Genomic DNA, 18,394 nt, shown 5'->3' with positions numbered 1-18,394 from the left:
CAGTGAGCAGCCCTGCACAGAACACAGGTCCCCCCACCATCACCTCCCATCCCTGCCACCAAATGAGGCCACAGGAGCAGCTGGGGCCTGTGCAGCCCGAGCCCCAGCCACCCCAACCCTCAGTCCTGCCAGACTTAGAAGGGAACCACAGCCCCTCCATCCCCCAGCTTTCCCGTCCGTGAACTGGGAGTGACAGATCTCATCACAGGACATGGGGGGCGGGTCTGAACACTCCGGACACTCCGAGCAGGTCCCACTGCTGTTCCCTCCAGCAGGCATGTCACCCTGCCAGCCAGGACTCAGCAAGTTCACTCTCCCAGGCTGCAGCGTGAGGCGCCAGCCAGGGGAGAGGTAGGAGCTGCCTGGTGAGGAGCCTTGCACCCTGCCTGGCGCTGGCCAGGACTCTGTGCCTCTCTCTTTTGGGGAACCTCTGAGTCTCCTGGTCCCTTCCTTGCTCTCTGTTGTTTGACACCCAGGGTCTCCTGTCTCTCATCCCGTGAGGGCCCAGGCGGTATGATATGGAGAATGGGGAGTTTGGGGGCCGCCCAGACCCAGGCGTGAGGTCCTGCCCAGTACCTTCCTAGCTGTTGACCCTGAGCAAGGCGCTGACCTCCCTGGCTTCCCTCCCTCTTCCGGAGCCTCTGCGGACCAGGGAGGAACTGGGAGGAGGATGGGAGGAGAATGCGAAATCTGCTCTGCAGGAGCCGGGAACCTCCTCACACAACCCAGGGCTCCCGGGAGCTCCGTGTAATTGAGCCTCATTTTCCGCGCCCTGGGGGACTGGCAGCTGAAAGCAGCCCAGCGTGGGCCACTGAGATAATGAATGAGGAAACGTGCCAGCAAAGGAACCAGGCACCAGCCCTCCCCGGCTGTGTTAGAACTTGAAGCTGGGCAGCCAGACCTGCTTCTGGGAACCCCCTCCCCACCCCGGGCCTGGAAGTGCTGGGGAGGCACACCCACAGGTGCTGTCAGGGCCCCGGACCCTGGACTGTCATCCCTGTGTCTCCTGTGCCCCACCCCTGCTGGCACCTGCTCCCCCTCCCAGTGACACACGGGGCGTAGGGAACACACTCCATTCACGGGGCGTAGAATGGAGACTTCAAGGCGTCTGAGGATGCCAAGTGCCACATGAGCGCGGGGGCTAGGGGTCCGCAGGGGAGGGGAAGCAGAGAGGCCATAGGATGACGGCCGGAAGCCCTGCCTGGGGTTCTCATGCCCACTGAGAAACTGTGGTTCAGAAGAGGGAAGCAAGTGTGCCCCTTGCACGCAGCCAGGAAGGAGCAGAACAGCCTCCACCCTGTGTCACCACAAGCCCTTGCTCTGTCCCATTACAGCACGGGCCTCAGTGTTCTCCAGGCGTCCTCCCCCTCCCCACCCCTCACCGAGGTGGCTCTCCTGCCTCCCACCTCCCTCCCCTCTGCCCCATCCTTGCCCTCTCTGCAGAGGTGCTTTTCCACAGAAAGCTTGCAGTGTGTTTCTGCCCTGACCTCGCTGAAGAACCTGCTGTGGCTCCCCATTACTTAAGAAGCTAGTCAGAAGTCCCCAGCCAGGCACAAGGAGTCTCCAAAGTATCTGCTGCCTCTGGTCTGTGCCATCTGATCTGTCTAGACCCGCCCCCTCGCAGACCCTCAGCTCCAGCTGGGCACACCTGCCAGCCCCTCCTCGGAGAAGCCTCCCCAGCTGCCACGTGCCCACACAGTCCCTTCCCCTTCTGAACCTCATGTGAGCAGGCAAAATAGTGGCTCCCCAAAAAAGCCCACATCCTAACCCCTGGAACCTGTAAATGAATTATGTTACATGGTAAAGAGGAATTATGGCTGCGGGTGAAATGAAGGTTTCTAATTGACTGACCTTAGAATAGAGAGAATATCCTGGATTATGTGGGTGGACCCGTATCATCACCAGGGCTCCTAAAAGTGGAAGAGGGAGGTGGAAGAGAAGGTCACAGTGATACAAAGTGAGCAGGACTCCACCCCATCCCTGGCTAGGAAGGTGGAAGGGGCCAGGAGTCGAGGAATGCAGGCAGCGGGAAAAGGCGAGGGAACAGATTCTCTCCAGAGGGAACGCAGCCCTGCCGACATCTCGATTTTAGCCCAAGAATAGCCACGTGAGACTTCTGATCTACAGAAGTGTAAGATCCGTTTATATTTTTTAGTCATTTGTTATAGCAGCATCAGGGGACTAATACACCCACACAGAGAAACCCACACCAGAGGCCTAAACGGCCTGGGTCCTGGAACCTCTGGGGAGCCACGAACCCTTCTCAGCCTTCATTTGCTCACCCAGAGGAGCAGGAGAATCCAGCCCCCGGCTGTCAGGAGGATGAGGAAGGCATAAGTGGCTCTCTTCACCTATGAGTGGCACGATGCTTTGTTCAAAGACAGATGTTGGTGTCATTCCAGGTTTTCTCTTCTCCAGATTAGATACCCATTCCCATCTAGCGATATTCCCTGTTTTTCTCATCGTTTTATAAGTAGAGAGGAAGGGAGAGGGGGAGAGAGATAGAAACATCAATGATGGAAGAGAATTATTGATCGGCCACCTCCTGCACACCCCACACTGGGGATCAAGCCTGCAACCCGGGCATGTGCCCTGACCGGGAATTGAACATGACCTCCTGGTTCATAGGTCGACGCTCAACCACTGAGCCATGCCAGCAGGGCTAAGCACCGGTTTTATAAGCAGATGCTGGCAGGCTTCTCAGAGGAGGGGCCAGCAGGTCTGCTCACCTAGATGTTGGCAGGGCTGTTAGCATCCCAGGCCTGGGACTGCCTTCATTGTGGCCTTTGTTTGTGTGTGTGTGTGTGTGTATGTTTTTAATCACCCTTTTTATTGGTAACTAGAGGCCTGGTGCATGAAATTTGTGCATGGGTAGGGTCCCTAGGCCTAGCCTGCGATCGGGGCCGATCTTCCCCAGCTGCTGGTAGCTGCTGATGCCGTTCACCCTCTGTGTGGGGGGCGACCAGCAGGGTGATTGGGACCCCGCTCACTTGCACCTGCCTTGGCCTGGCACCACCCGCGTCTGCCGCCACCCACCCCCAGTTCCCCGTTCCCCATCGGGTGATAGGAGCCTGCTGGCCCGGGGGAGGGACCAAGAGGTTGGCCAGCAGGCCCTGATTGGGTGATCAGAGCTTGCAGGCTGGGGGCAGCTCCTGCACTGAGTGCCTGCCCCCTGGTGGTCTGTGCACATCATAGCAACCAGTCGTTCAGCTGTCCTGTCAATTTGCATGTTATGCTTTTATATATATATAGATAACAATAGCTATGATTATTCCCATGGCTCTCAATCAGGGTTGATTTTGTCTCCAAGGGACATCTGTCAATATCTGAAGACATTTTTGTTTGTCACACTGGTACTGAGTAGGTACTGGCCAGGGATGCTGCTGAACCCCCTACAGTGCACAGACGGCCCATAACGAAGAACTATCCAGCCCCAAGGTCAGCAGCGCCCATGCCATGGAACCCGGGATCACTCCCCTGCTCCCCTGTGCTAGGCTGCTTCCAGACATTTTATATCACGAGCTCTTAGCTTTGCAACAACTTTACAAGGTAGCATTCGCATCCAAAAGACCAAATTCATGCTCAGAAAGATCAAAGAACTTGTCTAAATCACATAGCTGGAAGGAGGCCTTGCCAGGACTCCTCACAAGACTCCACCGGCTGCTCTCAACACCAGGGAGGGCCTCCTGTCTGCGCCCAACTTCTGCAGGTTAGGGGTGTCACGGCTGGGCTCAGCATCTATGAGAACCCCTTGCTGATGGAGACCTAGGTTCTCAGGCTTGTCCCATCAGACCAGAGCCCACACCTTGCCTATGGCTGCCCTCCACTTTGCATAAGAAAATCTGGCTTTTCAAAGATATCACACACGCACATATACACACAAAAACCCCACCGTGATTCATAAAGCCCCTCACCCAGCCAACTGATTAGTCTGTCATGAGTCAAGTTCAATTAGCACCACATGCCAAGCCCCACCCAAGCCTCCGAACTCGCTTCCATGGGCCTGTGGGTTCCATGGTCCTGCCCTGAGGAAGTGGTGGCGACCAGAGTGACAGCAGGATGTGGGCTCTTTAATAGACAGCCTGCACTTGACCTTAGTCCTACTAACCTACCAGTTGTAAGGCCTTGGGCAAGAGAACTTCCCGGGCAATTGCTCAGCTGTGCAGTGGGGACCGTCACAGGCCTGGCCTCACGGGGTCATGTGAGCTAGATTCGCATGGTGCCTGGCACGCAGGCCCTAATGTTAGCTCTCGGCATTGTGCCCTGTTAACAAGTAAGTCAGTGGGACCGTGGGACCCTCTTCCCCTCCCCGCCTCCCCCCCCCTACCGTTCCCCAAGGGTTGTCAGCTCCCCCACCCTCCCCTGTGTGCAGAGCCATGGCACTGGGCTCAGGGGAAGAATCCTAAAGGAGGGACGTGCTTGGGCCCACATGTCAAATTCCAAGAAGAGGGGCTGGGAAGAGTGGGAAGACGTGAGAGCCAGTCTGGGCTGTCTGGGGAATTGGGGTGGTGAAAGGATAAGACTGGGAGAGAGAAGGACAGCTTCAACGGCGGGAACTGAGAAAAGTGTTTGCAAACTTCTAAATTTTGCCATGAATTAGGAATCCATTTCTCCGTGACCCCAATCCTCCTGTCCACTTTGGAGTTCCCTAGAACTTAAAGAATTGAAGTTCCTTTCATCACTCCTGGTTGTTAGACTGTGATTCTTTGCTGTGTCCCAAGCCAGGACTGGACCATACGGAATAGTCACTTTGAACTACAGTATCATCACCCCATTGTACAGATGAGAAAGCCGAGGCTTGGAGAAGGGAAGTGCTTGCTGCCCGCAGGTCACAGAACAAAACAAGGGCATAACCAGAGTTCCACTTGACTCCAGTTTTCCCTGCTCCAAAAGGAGTGTCCGATCGCCCTTTCAGGTAAGTGTTGGTCCCAGCTTCAGCATCTCGGAGCATCTACAGGATTTGGGCCACAAAGAAACAGCAAGGTTGCCCTGACCGGTTTGGCTCAGCAGAGAGAGCGTCGGCCTGTGGACTCAGGGGTCCCGGGTTCGATTCTGGTCAAGGGCATGTACCTTGGTTGTGGGCACATTCCCAGTGGGGAGTGTGCAGGAGGCAGCTGATCGATGTTCCTCTCTCATCGATGTTTCTAACTCTCTATCTCTCGCCCTTCCTCTCTGTAAAAAATCAATAAAATATATTTTTAAAAAAAAGAAACAGCAAGGTGACACACTTTGCTTAGAGCAGTGGTTCTCAACCTGTGGGTTGAGACCCCTTTGGGGGTCGAATGACCCTTTCACAGGGGTCGCCTAAGACCATTGGAAAGCACATATATAATTACATATTGTTTTTGTGATTCATCACTATGCTTTAATTATGTTCAATTTGTAACAATGAAATTGGGGGTCACCACAACATGAGGAACTGTATTAAAGGGTCTCGGCATTAGGAAGGTTGAGAACCACTGGCTTAGAGTGAGAGCTCCTAGGGCCTCCCCTGGCCCCCGGCCACCTCAGCAGAGTGCCTGGGGTGGCCACTGGATAACTTAATAAACCAGAGTCCTGGTTCAAGAGGCACCCCAAGCCCCTGCTCCCAGATCTGCTGGCATTGCTGCAGCACTGTCCTCTCCTTCCCCATCTGAACCCCTGGCATGAGCTGCCCTCAGGAGAGGGTGGCCACCCCCAAACCCGGAACATGAGAGGGTGGGCAGGCTGCCCAGAGCCCTCTCGGTGTCTCCTTAGGCACCCAACACCTGCTCATGAATTGTGCACGGCGCCTCGGCTCGCTGTCCTGCAGGCGGCGGCTCTCCATCCAGCCTCTCTGTGTCCCGTGCCCCAACCGGGTTTCAAAGAAAGAAGAGTCAAGGTCGAGTGTGATCAACAGACCTGAGTTCAAGTTATGTCTCCATCATGACTAGCTGTGCTACCCTGGCCAAGTGGCTCAACTTCTCTGAGCTCAGGGAGAACCATGACACCGTGAACGCTTTAAGGTCCTGTGAGGACGAGGTGGGTGGGAAAGGACCTTGTGGATTGTGTGGCCTTACCCAGTGCCCTCGGCTCCTGCTGCCCAGGCCCTGCTCTAGGCCAAGGCGGGCAGAGGGGGAGGGGGGAGATGCTTGGGGGATGCTTTTTTCTTCAGTGACATCTGTTTGTTTAACAGAGGGTGATGACATTCCCCAGGACACCCTCAAGGTGTAAATATTTACCCATCGAGGGCTCTAGGAGGCCGGGTCCTGGCACGAGGTGAGGTCCTGGAGAATGTCCCAGCTTGCAGGGTGGAGTAGAGAGAGGGAGGAGGGGGTGCAGGGGTGAAAAGAGAAGGCACTCTCCGAGCACCACTCTAGGCCATTCTACGCCCCCACCTCATGTGTGCACCAGAGTCCTGGGGAGGGAGGTACTGCTCTCCCATTTCACAGAAGAAGAAAGTGAGGCCCAGAGAGGGACGTCACATAGCTGGAGCCCGGGCCAGACCGACCTCAGGGCCCCCGACCTTGCATCCTTCCTGCAGCCTCGCAGAGCAGGACTGAGGAGGAGAGAGCATTGCAGGGGAGAGAGGAGGGAGCAACAGTGTGGGGACTGTCCCAGCCTTTCCTTCCACTGGGCCCCCCAGACACCCCATCCTGAGTGTCTGTCTCTCTGGGTCCGGCTGTGGCTCTGCCCGCTCCCGAGGACCCACCTCTCCCTCCTGACTCTCACTCGGGCCGTTGTCTCCTTCTCCATCTTTTGTCTCTGCCTGTCTCTCTCTCTCATGCTCTCTCTCCTCTGTCTCCATCTCTGTCCCTCTCTCTCCTGTCTCAGAGGCACCGGAGCCAGGTCCTGGCACTGTGGCTGGAACCCAGGGAACTGTGCCTGCAGGGAAGCCGGCTGAGCCGGGACCCCACGCTGTGTCTGGGGACGACCAGCAGGGCAGACAGAGGTGCTGAGGGAAAGAGGAGCAGGAGGCCAGGAAGGCCCTGTGCCAGTGAGGGCCCCTCCCTGGAGAGAAAGCAGCCGTCTCCCCACCCCACCCCACCCCCACCCGGGTTCTGCCTCCCTGGTGCTGCCTGCCCCCTTCCCCCCACCTCCCCTTGCCCCCTTTGCTGCCCTGATCTAGCACCGCAGAGAGCAGTTCAAGTCCCAGCTCTGCTTTACCCGGGAGCCTCGCTGCTCAGCTTCTTGCCCGCCTCCTTCTCAGGCTGGTGCCCGCGCTCAGGGAGGTGACAGGGGAAGTCCTGGCAGGACCTCACACAGCGCAGTGAGGACACGTGTGGTCCCGTTCCCTCCCTCAGGGCCAAGACTCAATGGGCACCCGAATGTTTGCTGAAGGGGAAGGCATTCCTCAAGGGGCAGAACTGATTAAAAGCGTTCTGTATGCACAAGAGCTGGCCAGGCCGGCACCACGGCCTGGGGGGGGGGGGGGGATGACATCAGTCTCAGACACAAACACACGCAGGCTAACCACGCGCTGAGAGGCCCCTTCACTTCGTACAGGTCGGAAAGTTAACAGCGATGGGTTGTGGGCACTGAATTCCTGCCGGTGCCAAGCGTTTCCGAGTGGCATCTCCCCTGACTCCGGGCAAGTGTGATTCTTTTTTTTTATTTTATGAGATCACTTTCTTTTCTTTTTTTTAATATATATATTATTGATTTCAGAGAGGAAGGGAAAGGGAGAGAGAGAGAGAGAAACATCAATGATCAGCTGCCTCCTGCACCCCTCACACTGGGGATCAAGCCCGCAACCTGGGCATGTGCCCTGACCAGGATCGAACTGTGACCTCCGGGTTCACAGGTCAGCACTCAACAAGAGCCACGCAGGCCGGGCGCAAGTGTGATTCTAGGTCTCCCGGCACCACCGAGGCAGCCAAGGCAGGTATCACCCATGCCTCCTACACATTTTCACCGGGCACCTCTGGGGCCAGGCACGGGCACAGGCACAGGCCCTGGGCAGAAAGTGGTAGAGGAGAGAGACAGAGGGTCTGCCACATGGAGATGGACAGTAATGCAGAGTGTGACACCATCAACAAGACGGAACAGAGAAGGGTGGCGGGATCCGGGCCACTGCGGGAGGTGGAGGGGAGGGTGGTCTCCAGGGACCCTGGGGGACAGCATCAGGGTGAGATGTGCCGACTAGGGGACAGGATTGGAGCAGGCGGGGAGGACAGAGGGCAGCAGCCAGGGGCTGACACTGCCCGCCCAGGGCGGGTGGGACCCGGTGGGTGCAACCCCACCCCACTTGCCTTACAAGACCAGATGCTGAGAGCGGGTCCCCGGGAAGCCAAAGGGCCTGATTCAAGTGGCCTTGTCTAGGCCCCAACACAGCCTCTCTCCTCATACCCGCTGGCCTCAGTTTCTCTCTCCTCCCTAGGGGAGGAGCTCGTGGTTTAACCTACTCAGCAATGGCTGCCGGCCAAGCAGGCCCAGGGAGCACTGGCATCTGTCTGAGAGCTCTGGGCTGCGTCTGCAGCGACAAAGGACAGGCTAGTTAGCAAAGAGGGTGACAAAAAGTGCTGCCCAACATGGACATGAACGAGGACACGGAGCCATCCCCAAGCCCTGCGCCAAGCCAGATCCATCACCCTCTGAAACAATGAGCCCCTGGGGCCGGCGGCTGCCTCCCTCCCCACAGCACCCAGTAGGCCCGACCTCCCTCCCCACAGCGCCCAGTAGGCCCAACTGCCTCCCTCCCCACAGCACGCAGTTGGCTGCCCCACCCGGCAAGGGGCCCCGAGTCTATTTGACTTGCTAAGGCTAATCTCCCCACACCCAGACCACGAAGTTTTACTTAAATATTCCCGTTGCTGTGGCAACCTTCTCCGCTGCTGCCACCCCTGTCACTCTCTATTGCAAACCGCAGTAGGAACTTTTTGCTTCAATTGGAAACTTATGGTTACCAAGGCAACCCTCTTACAGCACCCTGAGGAGGCAGGTGGGCTGCAGGTGAGGGTGGGGAGCCGTCTATTGTGGCAGAGGAGGGGTCCATGGCAAAGGCGGGTGAGGGGACGACATTGGGGTGGAACATGGGGGGAAGGGTGGATGAAGGGCCTCCATAAATTCACTCACTCATTCCCTCCCTCACTTGCCTGTAAGTCATTCATTCGTTCACTGAACTCTCCAACATCTGTTCTGTTCTCTGGCTCTTTTGTCTCCAGCGGGTGAGTGGGCGGAGCCCTCCAGCGGGTACAGCCCACCTGGCAAAGTGGGAACAGAAAGGGCGCTGGCTTTGGGGTCAGACAGACCTGGGTTTTCATTTAGGCTCCTGACTCTCCTCATTTATATTTTGTTTGTTTTGTTGTTGTAATCCTCACCTGAGGATATTTTTCCATGGATTTTTAGAGAGAATGGAAGGAAAAGGGAGAGACAGAGAGAAACATCGATTGGTTGCCTCCCACATGTGCCCCGACCAGGGCTGAGGTTCGAGCCTGCAACCGGGGTACATGCCCTTGACCAACCCAGGACCCTTCAGTCCCCAGGCCAACACTCTATCCACTGAGCCAAACCAGCTAGGGCTCTCTCCTCATTTATAAATGGAACACGGACCAGAACCTGCTCTGGAGTCCTGGAGCAGAAGCAGCCCAAGGCCCGAGGCCCAAGGCCCGTAACAAGGCGTGGATACTGGTCTCCCCCTGGGGGAGCGGGAGGGAGGGCAGCGGCTCCAGCTCCCGGTGGTTCTCCAGTGGCGGGAGGAGCTGAGCCCGAGGGGGGAGGCCATGCGGAGACGGGGACCAGGCCAAGACGGAGGGCAAGGCTGGGGGAGCCCTCACCCACTTGGGGAGACACAGAGCCCTTCCTCCCCAGACCCCTGAGGTCCCAGCGGAAGTGAGGGAGGGGCGGGGAAGGAGAGGCCTGTGACAAGCCAGGGGGGTCCCTGCCAGGCTTCCTGGGCACTGTCCCGTTTTACCCAACAACCCACCAGACAGCGTCCCATCCCCCCCGCCCCCCCGCCCACCCCGATGTTGCCGATTTGGAAACTGAGGCTCAGAGAGGTGGGACCAGGTCACACAGAAAAGAAGCAAGTTGATCCAGAATTCAACCGTGGGCTGCGCTCCTTCCCAAATCCCTCACTTAATTCTCACAATAGTCCTAGGAGGCGTATTCCATCATCCCCATTCCGCCCCACAGAAAAGCAGAGCTGCCTGAGGTGTGGCAGCTCCCCCAGATCACACGCTCCCTCCCAGCCCCCAGCCCCTCCGCTCAGCCCAACACCCAGACCTGGGGCCCGAGCTGCCCTCTCCGGGCCAGAGGACCCTGGGAGGAGGGGCCGGACAGGAACCCACATACTCCGGTTACTTCTGCTCTGTGCTCAACCTCCAACAGCCTGGCTCCGTGGGACCAGGGCCGGCTCACTGGTCAGGTGCGGGGTGGGTGGGAGGTGGGCACAGGCTGGGAGGCCAGGCAGGCAGCTGGGCAGGACGGCCCTGTTTCCTGCTCCTTCGCTGGAATTGTCCACACCACGGCCCCAGCCAGCACAGACAGACCAGAGCCCCTTAGAACCGGGAGGACTATGGTGGCGGAAGAGGAGGAAGAAGGCCCGGGAGGTGAGCAGTTGTGTCCTTCCTTCCAGAGGAGAAACCACAATCCAAGGCTCACAGTGACCGGGTCTGCGACCCGGATCCGGGCTCCTCTGGTCCCACGGGGTCTCTCCCTGACCCCCTGTCCTCCCTCCCCGCTCCGGGCAGCCCCTGGCTCAGGCCCTCAACGCGTGTCCTGCCACCGCCCTCCTCTCCCTCACACCCGCCAGGCCTCGTCCTCCCAGGAACGTGGCCCTGCTCCCCCTCCACCCAGAACATCCTCCCCAGATGCCCCTCACACTCCCACCAGGACTTGGCCCAAACACCCCTCCTCAGCGAGGCCTCCTCTGCACATCTTGCCTGAATCGTGGCTTCCAATAACCAGGGTTAGGGGCAGGGCGGGCGCCATGCGGGGAGTGGGCACCCCGGGATCTTTGCTCTGTTCTACCTTTCCCGATGCTGGATATTTTTCCATCATAAAGGGTTTTAAATGATAACCAATAGAAGTCGACACTCCTTCCCACTCTCTGCCCATGTCCCTGGTTTATTTTCCTGCAGCGTATTTCACTCCCTGACAGTCCCCCTCCTGGGCGTGCTCCCGCGGCTCAGACGCTGCTCCCTGTGAGCCCAGATCTGCCCACAGAGGAGGACACGCCGCCTTGTCCATCAGATGCCCAGGGGCCTGGGTTTTATGCCCGTGCCCAGGACAGAGCCCAGCACACAGAAGCCACTGCAGAGGCGTCTGCTGAGTGGACACAGACACGTTCACGGGTTCAGTAAGTATCTAGGTCCATGCCCGCTCATGCCAGGCCTGGCGAGGTGAGGGAGACAGAGGTAGACCAGATACACCGTCGTCCTTTCCCTGACAGCCCAGCGCCTGCTTTCCAACACCCCGGCTCTGTCCTGCCCGGCTCCCTCAGCAGGCTGGAGGGCAGGAGCGAGCACAGACACACAAAGCCAAGAGTTGGGGACCAAACGGGAACACAACAGCTTTCTCAGGGCCCTCTCAGCTGACTTCCACCCGAATCGCATTGGCCAGAGTGGGTCACATGGTCACCCTAGCTGCAAAGGAGTCTGGGGTGCAGGAGGGGTGGGGGGAGGTGTGGTTCACTGGGCTGTACCGCACACACTTGGTTGTTTTGGAAGGAGGAGAGAGGATGGGCATGGTGGTCAAGTTCGCTGTGTCTGCCTCATTCTCATGATGATGAAAAAGGCGATGACCACTATCATTATTGTCATTATCACTATGGTGTTTCCTGCCCATCCCCAGAACACCCCAGCCCCATGCCAGGAAGACCCTTTCCCTATCCCAGCCCACCGCACACGCATGCGCACATACACACACACACACACACACACACACACACACACACACACACACACACCACAGGAGGGACTCCCAGAGCCCCACTGGCCCCACTCAAGGCACAGATCACAGGGGCTCCTTGCCAGGCTCAGAACCACAAGAGCCCAGGGCCCCAGGACGTGTCCAAATGGGGCTCCCAGCCCTGCCCCCCACCAGCCACAGCCCCAACAGGGACAGCTATTTTGAGAGCAGCTGGCTGGCAGGGGACACTTGTGACAGAGGAGTTCTCACACCAGGCGGACCCTGGCTGATGCCCTCTGCTCTCCTTCTGCCTCCCCTCACACCCCCTGGCAGCCTTCACTCCCCAGCTCAAGCCCCCTCTCTGCTCCCTCACCCATAAACCCCTCCCCAACTCTCTCTCTCTCTCCTGCCTCCTGGTTCTATTAAATCCCACCACCACTCCCTGAGTCCCTAGCAATGACCACAGCACTGATGCTAACATGAATTGTCTGCCAGCCCCTGCCAGGCCGCCAGCTATTCCTGTATTTCATCATCTCATTTAATCATCAAAGCAAGCCTATGAGGTATCACTATCCCTGTCCCCCTTTTGCACATGTGCAAACTGAGGCATGGAGAGGCTAAGACACTGGCCCAGGATGGCAGACCCAGTAATGCAGAGCAGCATTCGAACTGGGGTTCCGCTCCTTCACCTCATGTCAGTGGCCCACTCTCCCCCGCGGCCTGAGCTGAGCTCGAGGGATGTGGGCCCAGGGAAGGAGCAGAAGCTGCGCTTGAGCTCATCATCCATGGGGAGCGGCCAGGACTCGCCGCCTGGGTGGACAGGGGTGCCCGCTCTGGGCCATCGCTGGGCTGGCAGCTGCAGGACTGGAAGGAAGGGAGGGAAGGAAGGATCCATAAACCAGGAGGAGGTGGAGTCCTGCTTTGGACCTAGAAGGCAGGAGAAGGCAGTCCCAGCAGAAGGAACAGCCCGAGGGCGTAAGGAGGGTCCATGCAGGAGAGATGGCAAGGACACAGGGCACAGGCCTGAGGGTGAGCATGGGAGCGTGAGGGACTGTGAAGGTGTGGGGCAAGGCTGAGGTTCAAGTGTAGCTGTCAGCATTGCTGTCACTGGAACTCTGTACTTTTCTTCCTTCGATTCTAGAATTATAGTTCTTGGATAGGGTTTTGTGGCCTGGCTGTGTGGGTCGCTGAGGGCAGGCCCACACCTCCTCCCATCTTATCCCCCATAACACCTGGCATGCCAAAAACATTCTGGACAGTTCACGGGTCACAGACCCCAGACCTCAGAGCCTAGGGGCTTCAAGGATCAGCTGGCTCAGTGTTCCCATTTCACAGATGGAGGAGCTGAGGTCCAGACATGTCACGGGGCTGGTCACGGCCGTCTCCGGCATGAGTCCCAAGGGGCCCTCTGCATGCTTCTCCAGCCCGAGGGCCTGTTTATCTTGCCCAGGCTCTGCCTCCAAGCCAAGGTCTGTTTCTCATGGTTCCTCACTCACATCCTTTATCACAGATTTGAATACCTCAACATTATGAAACGACGTCAGGGGAAGGGCTAGGACCCCAGGCCGCATCGACAACATGGTCACAACTGCACAGAAATGATGGGTGCGTGACAGTTGCTTTCCAGATTGGAAACCCAGCAAAACACATCATCTCCTGTTCATCCTCCGAGAGACAGAGGCTGGAGAGGCTGGGGCAGGCCTGTGGTGGAGGCAGGAGTAGAACCCAGGCCTAGCCTCCGGTCAGGCCAGATTTAGGGAGCAGGCGGAGGGGTGGGGAGGGTTGAGGTAGAGGCCCAGTGGAGCTCCCTGTACCCTTCTGCTTGCCCCACCTGGCCTGGCACCAGGGGACAGGCCCACAGGACAAAGGCTGCAGCAGGTGGGCCTGAGGACAAAGCCGCTTCTATGTGGACCAAGTTCTAAAATAAGCCTAGTCACAGGGAGTCGAGTCACCATGGCAACACGAAAGTTGCTCTGCAGAAGTGGAATTAAGTACTGCTGTTCCTCTCCTGGTCACGGTCACCAGGAGGAGCCTGCTATGGCCAGGCCCCAGGGCAGGCACTTTACACACGCTATCCCGCTGAAGTCATTGTCTTCGTTACCCTGCAGATGAGTCCTGGGCTGAGGCGGAGACCCTGGCCAGAGCCCCACACCGCCCAGGTAGGCTTGGCCCGGGCACAGCAATGATGGGGATTGGAAGGCCTGGACCAAACCCACACCCCCCTGCCTAATCCCAGCCGCCCAGGTGACCCATTCCTTCTGAACCCATTTCCCATCCCCACCGGAAGCATGTTAGGAGTGGGCGAGGGGATCGTTCTGCGTCCCTCCATGGTGGTAGGGTTGGGGAACAGGCATGATCACCCATGAGCGGACCCTGGGACTCCTGTGATAATCTCCCGCCCTCGCGGCCTAATTACAGCCAAGTCTCCGTGGGACTGGTTAACAGTGCCGCCCTGTGGCGGGAGGCGGCAGACAGGTTGGCAGCTAATGCTTTATCTCTGCTCCAAGCTTTCTCATCCTCTCTTCTAGCAACAGGCCCTGACGCAGACCACAGTGGGAGGAAATGACCCAGGTCTGACCAATTAGTCACTGTCCCCCCATCTCTCTGGCAACTGTGATTGGCCCAGGACAGAAGGACTGACCCAGCAGAGCCAATCAGAAAGCTCCCCTGGGAATGGTAGCTGATACTATGAGAAGCTCTTGCTCTCTCCTGGGGATGGGAAGGTAGCTGAGCAGGGACTTCCAGTGACTTTGTTCTATATACTCAGGAGAAGGTGTGCATACAGGTCAGACCTCAGTGACAGACAACAGCATCTATTCTAACTCATCTAAGCTAAAAGGGATTTTAAAAAAAATTATTGATTTCAGATAGAAAGGGAGAGGAAGAGAGACAGAAACATCAATGATGAGAGAGAATCATCGATAGCTGCCTCCCGCACGCTCCACAGTGGGGATCCAGCCTGCAACCCGGGCATGTGCCCCGACTGGGAATCGAACCGCGACCTCCTGGTTCATAGGTTGACGCTCAACCACTGAGCCACACTGGCCGGGCAGGATTTTTTTTTTTTTTTTTTTTTAATGATATTACATGTCTGTGCATCCAGGAACAACTGCCCCAAACACACCACACGACTGGGCCACCACAAGCTTACTTCTCACTCGTGCAACACGTGCTCCTGCTGTCCTCCCCGAGGGCCCCACTGGGACGTGCCAGTCCCTGCTCAGAGGAAGGGAGCTGGAAGGACCATGACCTACTCCTGCAAGGTTCCCACTTGTTACTTCGGCTCCGGTTCCACCGGGCAGAGCCTGGCCCGTGGCTAACCCCAGAGGCAGGGGTGTGTAATCGTTAGTGGGCCTGGGAGAAGGGGGAAGTGTGGACTCTGGTGGAAAGCATTGGGTAACTGATTCACCATGGAGTGTCCGTTCTGTGCTGAGCACCAGGAAGAAATACAGTTCAGCAGAGCCCGTCCTCCCAGAGCGCACCCTCTGACGGAAATAGAGAAACAAGAAAACTAAATCCAACGAGACGAGTTCTGACAGAGAGGGGGCGCTCGGAGGGGCCCCTGACCAGAGCCCGGAGAGCAGGGAAGGCTTCAGGGAAAGATGTCCACGCTAAGTAAGGCTGGGTGCAGGGTTCTGTTGGGGGGCCCACCACCGGAGCCCCATCTTGCAGGGAAACCCCAGGGAAAGGGAGTCTTCTGCTCTTCCCTCCACGGGGAAATGAATGTGGGTTCCACTAGCAGGGTAGACCTTTCTGGGATGACCCTGGAGGAGAAGGGGCGGAGGGAACAGAGGTCCCGCCTCCCTATGCTAGAGGGGATCCCCTCTTCAGTGCCACCAGCCCCTCTAAAGGGATGGGTGAGCTTAAAGCTGGGGGGACTCTGGGAGCCAGGAGATCCTCAAACTCATCTCCTGGCTGTGACCATGTTACCAGCAGGAGACTGAGGGGCGGGGGCAAGAAGCAGCTGGGTCCGGGGGACCAGGTCACCCAGACCTGGTCTATCTCTAACATTTGATGTGTCTACATCTAGGAAGAGACCCAAGAAACTGTAACTATGGTTACAAAGTGGGCCTTTGGGAGACAGCTTTGGCCAAGGGGAACTGATTCTTACTTTTGTTTGTTCAGTCTAAGCAAAAACTTTTTTTAAAAGTACATCGGGCGTCCCCCCAGGGTCTGCACCTGGCAAGTTTTGTCTAAACAGTCAGTGGTGAATGCCGAGCCTGGAGGATTCTTCAGGCTGAGTCTGGGCTGCTGGGTCTCAGCCAGCTTCTAGGTTCCCAAGGCAGGGCCAGGGGGTCCCCGGGAAGCCAGTGAGAGCCAGAGAATGGCCAGGCACAAAGGGAGGTGGGAGAATGGCTGCTGCTGTGCCTGGTGCTCTGGCGCCCCCTCATGGACACTGTTCTCACGCTCCTGGGAGAACAGGAGGGCCCACTTTTATTTTAAAAATCTGATTGCTTGGGGTTTAAAAAACATGGGTCCGGACCAGGTAAAGGGCCACCTGGTTGCTTTGGGGCCCCCAATAGGCAGCATTTAGTGTCAGCAGCTCTTCACGACGCCTTAGGAAGCACAGGCACCCAGTGGCCAGCAGGCACCCAGTGCCCACACTAAAATGCTTCACTTCATTCTCCCAAACCTCAACGTCTGCACCATCATTATCCTCTTAAAATCTAGGGAAACGGAGACCCAGGAGGTAAAAATTAAAAAAAAAAAACTGCACTCAGGGTACACAGCCAGAAGTGGTGGCATTAGGACTCAGCCCTGGCCTCACCCCTCACTCTATAAGGCTCAGTAATTGTACCTTCCTGTTCAGTGCTGGCCGTCATTCCAGAGACTTCCAGGCTCCATGCTTAATAGCTGTGAACCTGTTTCCTTATCTGTAAAGTGGGTAGGGCTTTTGCAATGTTGACAGAAAATCCCAGGAACCTCAAGCCCAGGTAAACCAGAGCTGGGCACCGTAAATACAGGGGAAATGGAGGCCCACCTTAGTGGTCACCCTCGAACCACATGCATAAAAAGCACCCATGGGCCCTGTTTTTTGACTCAAACAGCAACACGTGCTCTGGATTTTTTAAAATATTTTATTTATTTCAGAGAGGAAGAGAGGAGAGAGAGAAATATCAATGACGAGAATCATTGATGGGCTGCCTCCTGCATGCCCTGCACTGGGGATCGGAGCTCGCTAATGGGGCATGTGCCCTGACCAGGAATTGGACCTTGACCTCCAGGTTCATAGGTTGACGCTCAACCACTGAGCAATGCTGGCTGGGCACACGTGCGCTGGATTTTGAGCCCATTTTGAAATGTTTGTTACTTGCAACTTTAATGTTAGCACACACTTGAACAATCACTGTTGTGCCAGGCAGCCCTGTGTGCTTTAGAAACATGACCCATGTCATCCTCACATCCTTAAACGGTACGATCCCCACTGTACAGATGAGGAAATTAAAGCTGACAGATGTACTAAGGGCCCAAGGTCACAACTAGAAAGTGCCAAAGCTGGGATTTGAATCCAGGCCATCTGGCTCTCAGTCCCTACTCTTAACCATTATGCTTTATTGTCTCATATTTTAAGTGAAAAATGCTTGGTTTTTTTATGTATATGTTACCAAACGTTGTGTCAGAAATCACTGTAATGTACTCTGGCCAGACCATGTTTTAAAACAAACATCTGCTTTTGCTCTAGACTTGACGTTTCCATTACATCATTGATTGTCAAATAAATACAAAACTGACATATTCATGTTTAAACATCTACGTGAAAAATCGTTGTTACAGCATCCAAAAATATACAAATGCCTTCTTTCATGAGCTGATCTCTTTAGAATACTGGTCTTGGTGCACGCCTGCCCCTCCTGTGAGCCCCACGCCCCGCCCCCTCCAGCCCCAGCCAAGCTAGTGGCTCCTCCGTTGGTCCCTCCACAATGTGCCTGCCATAGTGCCATCTACCCTGGGGCACAGTGACTGTGCCAGGGCAGTCTTCCCGAGCCGCACCTTCTCAGGACCAGGACTGTCTCCCCTGAATCCTGCCCCTGCCACCACTCACTGACACGTGCCTCTGAGCTTCAGCTTCCCCCTGTAAAATGGAGGTGACACAGTGCCAGCACCCATGACACTGGGGGATCAAGTGCATCCCACTCTACAAATGTGGGGTGACGGGGCGATAGCCATCACTGGCTGAGACCCAGGTGAGCGGGCTCCCTGGAGAAAGACCCCTCTTCATCTCCAAGAAATGCAACCCGCTACTGCAGGGTTAGAGCTCACGTGCCAAACAAGGAACAGAGGACCAGGTCTGCAAAAGACACGGCCCTCGCCGAGTCTCCACCTGAGCAAGATGAAAGGAGAAGAGGAACCGGAAATGCTCACCATCCAAACAAGAGAACATTTCCAACAGCGTTACCAAAGAAATGGACTTTGAACACAAGTGAGTCACAGGAAATGGATCTGGCTGCTCTCATCTCTCCATTTCCCTGAAAGGTGTAGCCGGAGAGCTTTCAGCAGCTGGAAATTGCTGCTCAAAGATACTTTAGATTCAACAGTGACCCCACTGCAGCCCCAAGTTTTCCTGTTTGTGGTTTTAGAAAGATCA

This window comes from Myotis myotis, unplaced genomic scaffold, assembly GCF_014108235.1.
Source record: "Myotis myotis isolate mMyoMyo1 unplaced genomic scaffold, mMyoMyo1.p scaffold_m19_p_3, whole genome shotgun sequence".
NCBI lineage: Eukaryota > Metazoa > Chordata > Mammalia > Chiroptera > Vespertilionidae > Myotis > Myotis myotis.
This window is presented reverse-complemented; position numbering follows the sequence as displayed.